The sequence below is a fragment of the Mastomys coucha genome, unplaced genomic scaffold (assembly GCF_008632895.1).
Source record: "Mastomys coucha isolate ucsf_1 unplaced genomic scaffold, UCSF_Mcou_1 pScaffold14, whole genome shotgun sequence".
Lineage (NCBI taxonomy): Eukaryota > Metazoa > Chordata > Mammalia > Rodentia > Muridae > Mastomys > Mastomys coucha.
Window position 1 is genome coordinate 101176917 of NW_022196896.1, and position 10167 is coordinate 101187083.

General features: G+C 46.5%; 1 long non-coding RNA gene across 1 annotated transcript in view; it reads left to right on the top strand.

Moving 5' to 3' along the window:
• LOC116089235 overlaps positions 1-1244 on the top strand; it is a 2607-nt gene extending 1363 nt beyond the window's left edge. The window contains exon 3 of the long non-coding RNA XR_004118226.1: positions 1020-1244. This is a non-coding gene — a long non-coding RNA (uncharacterized LOC116089235). The remainder of the gene's footprint in view (positions 1-1019) is intronic.
• The last annotated feature ends 8923 nt before the right edge of the window (positions 1245-10167 follow it).

The window sequence follows — 10167 nt, forward strand, 5'->3', positions numbered from 1 at the left end:
CTCAGAAATCCACCTGCCTCTGCCTCCCAAGTGCTGGGATTAAAGACGTGCGCCACCACCACCCGGCTGATTTTTGGTTTTTCAAAACGGTTTCTCTGTGTAGCTCTGGCTGTCCTGGAACTCAAATCTGTAGATCAGCTTAGCCTCAAACTCACAGATCCACCTGCCTCTGCCTCCAGAGTGGTGGGATTAAAGGCCTCTGTCACCACCATCCAGCTACTTTAAAAAAAAAAAAAAAAGATAGCATCTCACTATGTCTTTCTATCTGGTCCAGAATTTACAATGTAAACCAGGTTGGCTCCAAATTCACAGCTATTTGCCTGCCTCTGCCTCTCAAGTTCTGGTATTAAAGACATGCACTACTACACCTGGTTTGGTGGTGCTGTTTAGTTTATTGGTGGATTAGAAGATGGAACCTCACTGTAGAAACCGGGTCACGGGGTTGGGGTGGGGGGCAGGGGACCGAACACTGAGGATACAGCCTGGGCTCACTTCCTGTCGTCACACTGACTCCTGATCTAACCGGGTATGAGTAAGCAGCCACGGGTTGCTACTGCCGTGCCTTCTCTGCCATGGTGATGTTTGATGTGTACCCTCACACTGTAAGCCAAATAAGCCCTTCCTCGCCTTAAGTTGCTTCTTGGTCATTACAGGAAGAGAAACAACTGATATGCAAATGAGGAGTTGTGGGTGGTGTGCTTACCTAGTGTGAGCAAAACCCTGCATCTGCTCTCCAGGACCTCATAACTCAGGGCGGTGGTGTAGGCCTGCAATCCCAACACTTGATGTCCTGTATCAAAAAAGCAAAGCAAAAACTCATACGAGAATAGGAAATGATCAAGCTAACAAAGCTGAGATCATGCTAACACCAAACCAAACCGAACTGAGGCATTCGTATTAATTTTAGATGGATTGACTTTAAGCATAGAGAAAACCAGAATACAGGAGATTCTTGCTTATTAGTAAAAGAATCAACTTATCAAGAAGACGTCCTCTCTTAATGCGCATGTTCCTTCCAGGGCCTCAAAACATCCAACACAGGACAGACAGTACTGAAGAGCAGCAGACGCATCACCATTGTGTCTGCAGGCTGAAACAGCCTCCTCTCAGAAACTCAGAGAAGGCAGGAGGCACACAAGCAGCAGACACAGAGGAACTGAGTCGCACCATCGAAGAACTGCTTCTAATTGACATTTGTAGAACACTCCACCCAACAATCGCAAGTACGTACTCCTTTCAAGTGCATAATGAAATTTTATCTTTATCCTCTATTATAAAACAAATCATACAAAATGTTCTATGGCCATAGCATTGAAAAAAAATCGATATTAGCGAAGTCTCCAAACACTTAGCTAATAAAAAAAAACAAAACCACCACCACCAACAACACTTCTAAATAATCCATGGGTCAGAAAGCAAGTTGTTTTTTTTTTTTTTTTTTTTTTTTTTTTTTTTTTTTTTTTTTTGGTTTTTCAAGACAGGGTTTCTCTGTGTAGCCCTGACTGTCCTGGAACTCACTCTGTAGACCAGGCTGGCCTCGAACTCAAAAATCCGCCTGCCTCTGCCTCATAAGTGCTGGGATTAAAGGCGAGCGCCACCACCGCCCGGCTAGTAAAGCAAGTCTTAAAGGCAATTAAAAGAGTTTTAAACAGAACAACAAAAGCTGTGAGACAAGGTAGAGAAGCATAGAGGGAGGGAGAAGTGGGGGCTCCGGGGATGGGGGCGCTGGGGTATGTGTGATCCAAGTACATTGTTTACACATATGAAATTGTCAGATTAAATAAAAGATTCTCTATATTAAAAGATAAAAGCATGAATCAATAAAACCAGGAAGGGAAAAATGGAGTTGAATTGTTGAGATAGAAACTCACTTACCTAAGATGTACTTTGTGTACATCCGTGTACATGGACAATGCCCCTCTGGCTTCATACCTCTGTTTCCTGTTTGGTACCAAGGCACTGCTGACTTCATCTAATGATGTGGAAAATAATCTCCCCTCTTTTGATGAAGGAGATTGTAAAGATGCTTCATTTCTTCTTTCAAAATGTTTGTTATTGTTGTTATATTGCTATGTTGTGTGTGTGTGATTCATGCATGTGAGTGTGAGGGCATATACACCCATGTATATAACCAGAGGCCAGAGGAAGTTATTAGTGTCTTCCCGTTCTACTTCTTTGCTCTATTCTCATTGAGCAGGAAGCCTGCCGTTCCAGCAAACGTGGCTGGCCAGTGAGCTCTTGGGATCTTCCTGACTGGGCCTCCAATGCTGGCATTTCAGGCACACGCAGCTGTGCCAGGACTTTATGTGAGTGCTGGCACTCAGACTCAGGTCTTCATGCTTGCAGCCACTGAGCCATCTCTCAGCCCCCCGTTTTATTTCTTCTTGAAATATTTGGTAGACGTTGCCAGCAAAACCATCCTGGCCTGGAGACTGGCTTAAGATAAATTCCGTTTAATAGTTATGAGTAGGTTGTGTCTTTTTTTATCTTGGATGAGGTTTTGGAGTTTGTGTTGTTTTCTTTTTTTTAAACTTGGTCATGAGAGCATGCAAAACCATGGGTGTGCGGAGCAAAAGAAACAACAGGGCTGGAAAAAAATCAAAACCTGAACTAGTACAGAAGAGCAACCCAAGTGCATGTTTACCGCCGTGGACAGCTATGGTTCAGGCTCACTGGGGCCTCTGAAAGCTGCAGACCAGTCTCCACACTGTGCCTAGGATAATGGCTCCAAGTAACCTACCTGCATTCAGAGCTAACTCTTGGACAAGCAATGAGGTGAGTCTTCTGCAAGGTTGATAGACACGATCAAGTTCATCACTTCCACGAGCAAAAGCCAAGGAAGGCTTTTGTGTTTGGATGTTTGTTTGTTTGCTTGTTTTAAATTTTTTCATATGGGAAACTATTCCGATCCGTTTGCACATTTACAGGGATCCTCTAGGGATGACAGGAAGTTAAGAAGTCAGTAAAGCAGCAGCAGAGAGAAAGGAATGGCTGGAGCCGTGCTCCTGAGTTTGCTTCTGGCCACAGTTCTTAGCAGTGAACCACCTCTGCCAAATTGCTCCCTCTGGAGTCATCCCTGCTTCTGCCTGCAGCTTCACCCACAGCCAACTGCTTTCTGGCTTGCTTTCCTTCTCTCTCCACAGAAACCACGCAGTCACCAAAACCTATCAGCACACACTTCCCTTCTCTCACAGAGGCAGCTCCTGTAGTCCATGGCTACGACATTTGTGTGTGTGTGTGTGTGTGTGTGTGTGTGTGTGTGTATGTGAGAGAGAGAGAGACAGAGAGAGAGAGAGAGACAGAGAGAGACAGAGAGACAGAGAGACAGAGAGACAGAGAGACAGAGAGACAGAGAGAGAGGTGGAGTGCCTTATTCAGTCACCTTCCACTTTATTAACTGAGGCAGGATCTCTTCTTAAAACTGGAATTCTGTGATCTCAGTTAGGCTAGCTAGCCAGCTTTCCCTAGGGGTCCACTCTCTGCCTCTGAGAACTAGGGTTACAGAGAGACAACCACCCCCAGGGTTTCTGTAGGCCCTGGGAGCCTGAACTTCCGCTGTCATGCTTGCACTGCAAGAGCTTTATCCAAAACCTCCCCGAGCTTCCAAAAGGAATCCTGAAATAAGCACTGGGTATGGGTGAGGCAAGACAAGCGATGGAAGGGTAGAATAATACTGTGGGGACTATGGACCTCAGAAGGCAGTCTGGGCACATTGGTGAGGGTCCCTGCTGTGTGCATGTGGGAATCAATCCTGCTGATGGCTGGATTGGTGTGGTGATTGACACTTTTAATCCCAGCATTGAGCAGGCAGACTAAGGTGGATTCTCTATGACAGTGATTTACATAACAGGTTCCAGGACAGCTGGGGCTACACAGGGAGACCCTGTCTCAAAACCAAACAAAACCCTGCCCACCAAGGGAGGAATATGCAGAATATTTATCACTCACTTGGCCTTTTCATCACTCAAGGATTGCCTGCCCTCCAGAGGATGCTAAATCCTAGACAACTCAGGGGTGTCTATACAGGCTGTGTGAGTCTTGCAATCCAGAAAATCTGCATGGGGTCTGGGGGTTGCAGGGTTGCTGGAGAGATGGCTCAGTGGTTAAGAGCACTAACTGCTCTTCCAGAGGTCCTGAATTCAAATCCCAGCAACCACATGGTGGCTCACAACCATCTGTAATGAGATCCAATGCCCTCTTCTGGTGCGTCTGAAGACAACTACAGTGTAGTCATATATATAAAATAAATAAATAAGTCTTTAAAAAAAGAAAAGAGGGAGGCAGAGGCAGGAGGATTTCTGAGTTCGAGGCCAGCCTGGTCTACAGAGTGAGTTCCAGGACAGCCAGGGCTACACAGAGAAACCCTGTCTCAAAACAAAACAAACAAACAAAAAAACCAAAAACAATAAAAAAAGAAAAGAAAAGAAAGAAAATAGAAAATCTGCACAATGACACTGGAGTGTTCCCAAGGCTTAAATGGGAAGCTCATGTACTGAGAGTCCACTTGTTACTGCAGGTGACTTGAGAGTCAGGCCAGGGTGTATGGAGCAGGCACCTATGGACTCGACTGCAGAGGTTCTTTATGTACATCGTGTGAACATAGTGGCAACTGCATTGTAGTGGCCAGACAGAGTGAAGCACGGGGCTCTATAAAGCATGCTGAGTAAGAGAGAGGAGGATGAATGAAGAAGAAGAAGGTGGGTGTTAGCAGTGAGTGTAGCTGGTAGGAACCAGATGTAAATACACATGACTTGCTGTGTGCTACTTTTAGCTGTACCCTTACAAACAAGGATGGGGGGGGAATGTGTATTAACTCTATGTGCATAGAAGAGGATCTTAGCTTTGCTTTGTTACGTTTATCCTGAGTAAGTGGGCTGGGCACATATATGCCTGTACTCTCCAGTTTCTCAGGACAAGATGGGCTGAGAGTTAAACCTGCTTTGATCTACAGAACTGGAACTGGAACATGCTAGAATTTCGTTGGGTTTGGCATTGATGGCTGGACTCCTCCTTTCCTAGGGACAACTGTGTGTAGTTACCAAGTATAACATTTCTATAGTCTTTGGTGAAGATTTATCTTGGTAGATGGTTAGGAGTGGGTACTAATGAGAACAGTAATGACAAGAGGGGACTGTGGATCTCAGAAGGCAGAACAAACATGACCTAGGGTCTGAAAGGAAAGACGGCCACAATTTGGTCTCAGAGCCCCTACCCTACTGTGTGCTTTGTTCTTGCCTCTCACCTCAGAGACCCTGACCAGGCTGAGAGCTCACCCATCTGGCCTCCAAAAGGAGCTGGCTTGAAAACTGGCTGTGATGGCTCATGCCTGGAATCCTGGCATTTGGGAGGCTGAAGCTGGAAGAATAGCAAACAAGGAAATTTCTTTTCTTTTCTTTTTTTTTTTTTTTTTTGCTTTGTTGAGACAGGGTTTCTCTCTGTAGACCAGGCTGGCCTCGAACTCAGAAATCCACCTGTCTCTGCCTCCCAAGTGCTGAGATTAAAGGCATGCGCCACCACCGCCTGGCTAAAAACAAGGAAATTTCTTCTTTTAAGGTGTATTTTTATTGTACGTGTATCGGTGGTTTTGCCTGCACATGTTAAGTCTATGCACTATGTGTAAGTCTGCTGCTCTCAGAGGCCAGAGGAGGGTGTTAGATCTTCTGGAACTGGAGTTATAGATAGTTGGTAGCTGCTATGTAGGTTTTGGGTCCTTTGGAAAAGCAGAAAGTGCTCTTAAGCTACTGAGGAAACAGGCATTTTCACTTGATGCACAGAGAGGCAGGACTCTCCCTCTCTCCCCTCCCCTTCCATCAAATGTAGAACATTTATCAGTATCAGTCAAACGAGCCCAGAGACAAACAACTCCAGCTTCTCTAACTCCTCCCAGGATTTCCCATTGGATACACTGGGCTCTGGTTTTGCTCCTGGAGCCTGGAGAACTGCAGCTGCTTGTTTGCGTACTTGACGGAACCATGGCAACCATTTCCCATCACAGGGTCAGTCACAAGACCAAGGATGTGACCCAGCAACCAATCCAAGCCGAGCTGGCTGCCATGGCGACAAGGCTGGGGACCATTTCTCTGAAAGGAGGGTGGGGGGTGGGCGGGAGCAGGCTGACGGGGCAGACTTCAGCTGGTTCTCCAGCTGCGTTGTTCCCATCCTCGACTAGGATCCAGCCGGTTCCTCCTAGATTAACTCCAGAGCCCCTTATCTGTCTATCTATTTATACTGTTTATGCTTTATCATCCATTACCTGGCTACATCACTGTATCTTCATATAACACCTATCATATCATCCCTTTAAAACCCACCAATGATTGCCCAGAGTTCTTTGAATGAGAAAAAAAAAGTCAGTTCCCTAAAAACAACAGCAATGACAAAAATAAAGTTAAAAATAAATAAATAAAAATTACACACAGAGCAAGATCCCCCAGAGACAAGGCCTACACAGATCTGCATGGGTCTGGAAGCCTGTCTCCCACACAGATGCTCTGTCAGTTCTCTGAACATGGCCTAGAATTTCACCTGCTGTATGGCAAACGTCTCACTGTGGGGGTTCCTGCTCTTGCTCTTCCTGGCTGCCTAAATACAAATGTTATTTCTCAAGCCTGTAAGTGTGGAGGAACCTGCTGTGTAAGTAAACCAGCTGCGGGGCCCTAAGAGAGGAGGGTGTGTCTGTGCAGAGAACACCTCTGCTCCACTCTCCTCCACCCTCACCCAGCCTGACATCAGCTTTCCTTCTGTAAAGATGGCTGAAGGCACCAAATTGATAACATTTTATCATGGCTCCAAAATGCTCAGATTCTTCCAAAACAAGCAAAGGAAAGACTGGGAATAGGAATAGATACACAAACACACACACACACACACACACACACACACACACACACACATGCACGCACACCAGGACTCCCCATAAAGCTGTCAAAATCCAAGCATGTTTAAAAGCTTTGTTTGAAGTGACTTAGCATTTGTACATAACGTCTACATTTTCTCACTTTATATGTAAATCATCTCTAGGTGCTTATAACAGATAACACAATGTGAATAGTTGTTATACTGTGTGGTTTGGGGAATAAGGGCAAGAAAAAGCCTGTGTGTTCAGCGTAGACGCAACCACAGGAGGCCTAACTACACTTTCAGCCTGCATCCCTGAGGCCGATTTCCAGATTTCCCTAGTCTCTCCAAAGCCAGTGCCTGTATTTATTTTCTCCGAAGAGACCTTTACCAGTGACTGAGAGGCGGGAACTGGGGAGCCCTCCAGTGGGGAAATGAGGAATTTTCCTTCAGGGATTCTTCAGATCTTGTCTTGAATCCTGCCCAGGAAGGTGACCATATCTACTTTACTGTTTTGGGGAAGGGTGTGAAGAGCTGGAGTCACATGTCCACGGTCTCAACAGTCAGAAATGCCCTGGCTCTGGGTGGAAATCCAGAGCCTACCCACTAGGCACCCCCTCCTCTTTCTAGAAGGCTCTCCACTATGCCGTGCCCCCACTGAAACCTCGTTGCTCTCTTAGCCAATATCAAACCCTTTCCTCCCCCTGCTTCCATCTTTAAACAGACAGGGCCAGTCCATCGAGCTGAGAGGGCTTTGTCGTGTGTCCTTTGAGGTGCAAGATCCCTGAAACCTCTCTGAGTTAAGCCTTGGTCCCTGCCATGCCAGTCAATAGACTTTTTCGAGGAGGGATGCCCTAATTTAAAGAAGAGAAGAGAAGAGTGAGCAGGTCCAAAAAGAAAGGGCTGGGCCCAAATGAAGGCTCTTACACTTGGTAAGTAATCTCTTCGTAAGACACCAGAACTGCTTTCTTTTTGGGACTGTCCCTAGAAGATAAATGTAGCCAACAGGAGATACGCTTTCAGCCCAGTCCTTCAGTACATATCAGTAATGCACCAAAGGCTCCTGGCTGAAATGAGACAAGACCATCGGCTGCTCTCCAGCCTCCTGGAGTGCCACTCTGCAGTCCTATTCCTCACTTCCTTTCCAGTTGCCCTGTCTACTGGGTATGTACAGCATGGACCACTCATGGGCCTGAGAACTCATCCATGTGATCTTGGCAGGGGAACTGGCCTTTGGATGGCTGGATTCCATCTCTCTGGGACCAGAACCAGAACATGTGCTTATCTTCTGGCTCTGCGCTTTTAAGTGATGTCTTTCCAGATGGTCCTGCAGGGTGAAAGGGTGGGAAGAACTGATTGATACTTGGGGAAATCTACTAGGCTCATCCCAGAAAACTAAGGCGTGATTACAGTTCCTCCTTCCCTTGGGCATGGTGGCACATGCCTTTAATCCCAGTGCTTGAGAGCCAAAGGCAAGGTGGATGTCTGTGAGTTCAAGGCCAGCCTGGTCTACATTGGGAGTCCCAGGACAGCCAAAGCTATATAGAAAGACTCTGTTTCAACAACAACAATAACAACAAAAGAGACTCTGTGTGTGTGTGTGTGCAGGTGTGTGTGTGTGTGCGTGTGTGTGTGAGACTTCCCTTCCCCAAACTGCATGGGATCCCCATTGTAGGGGCTATCTGGAACATCAGAGACCGGTTGGGCTGCCAGAGCTCCCCTTTTGCTCAGGATTCAAGTCTCTGCTTTTAGAAGCTCTGTGGTCCTGGAAAACTCAAATTTGCTGAGCTTCAGTTTTCTTACTCATGAAATGATTATTAAATCTCATGGCCTTGCTGAAAGAATATAAAGTAACGTGTCCATGTTTGTTAGCTTCATTCTTGGATTTAAGCAATTAAATGTAATGTTTGAATGCTGCTGCATAGTACACTGAGAATCACATAAGGCTGGGGTTATAAACTGCTTTTAAAATGCCAAAGTGTCACTTGCTTCTCACACACTGCGTTGTCAGCTTATTAGTAGCAATTGAACTCAAGACAGATGTGTCTCTTGGCTTGGTTTTATTTGATTTTTGAAATAGGAGACAGGGTTTCACTATGTAGTGGGGCTGGCCTCAAACTCATGTGGATCCTCCTGCCTCAGTCTCCCAAGTGCTGGGATTACAGGCACGAGACCTCACGTTTGGCTGCAGATCTGTCTTTTGACAGTCCAAAAGACCCTTCCCCCATGATGTCACCTCTTTCTCTCCCACCTTGTCACACAGATGTGCAACTTGTCACATTCTGAATGGCCCAGCTTCTCCAATTCAGAGCAGTGTGTGTGTGTGTGTGTGTGTCTGTGCGCGCGTGTGCGCGTGCATGTGGTGGTGATGGTGGTGGGGTCTGACAGAAGACTCTATAACTCCTAGCTCTTGGCCAGCCTAACAACATCAGGCATGGGCTTTTCCAAGCAGAAGGATGCTGGTTTCTTCAGGGACATTTTCTTAGATTTTTCATTGCAGAGTAAAGAGTGAGAAGGCAGAAAGATACCGGCATCTGACCTCAAAAGAAGAGAATGTTCATTTCAGACAGTGAAGGACAGGCAGGCTCTCTCGCACAGGGTGGAGGTCCTGCAAAAGGGAAAGCTAGCTGGGACCTTTTAGGGAGGTGAGGAAGGGGCTTGGGACTGAGGCAGCCCATGCTGCTTCAGGGGACTGTGTGAACCTACGGTTTCTCCTTCCTGAGATTGCTTGCTCAATCGAGACAGACTATCCTGGGAGACAGGCTGTCTCTGCAAACATTCTTCTTTGAGGCTGACTAATATTAGGTTGAGCAAGGTCAGCTGTAAGCTCACAGGAATTCTGTTTTTGCAGCTGGGTCTCTCTAGCAGCTCTCCAAGCCTCTGTCGCCTCAAGTGAATAGCTTTCACCTATGAGAGTACAGTGGCTCCTCTCTTGCCCCTGCTGCCTGGGAGCTGGCAGGTGAGATTCCATTATTGAGTAAGATCAGGTAGTTACAGACTTCGAGGTTTTAGGAAGGAACTCTCAAGGTCAAGTTGGCACCCCCACCCCCATATCTGTGTCTCCTCTTTCCTCTACCTCTCCCAGACACCATTCACCCTGAGAAACAAAAGTACAGGCACGTATCTCACCAGGTGAGTAAAAGATGGGTGTTCATGACTTCTTGCAGGAGCCTTCTGGGCTCAAGTTCCAGGATTGGGCCTGTTCTTCAAGAGCACAAAAACTGTCCTAGCAGAGACTTGGGCCAAAGTCTTGGGAAGTCCTGGCTACTAAGGAACAGCATCCCTATCTATTATTGTTCCCAGATGAGCAAGCCTCTGCCGTTGCTGATC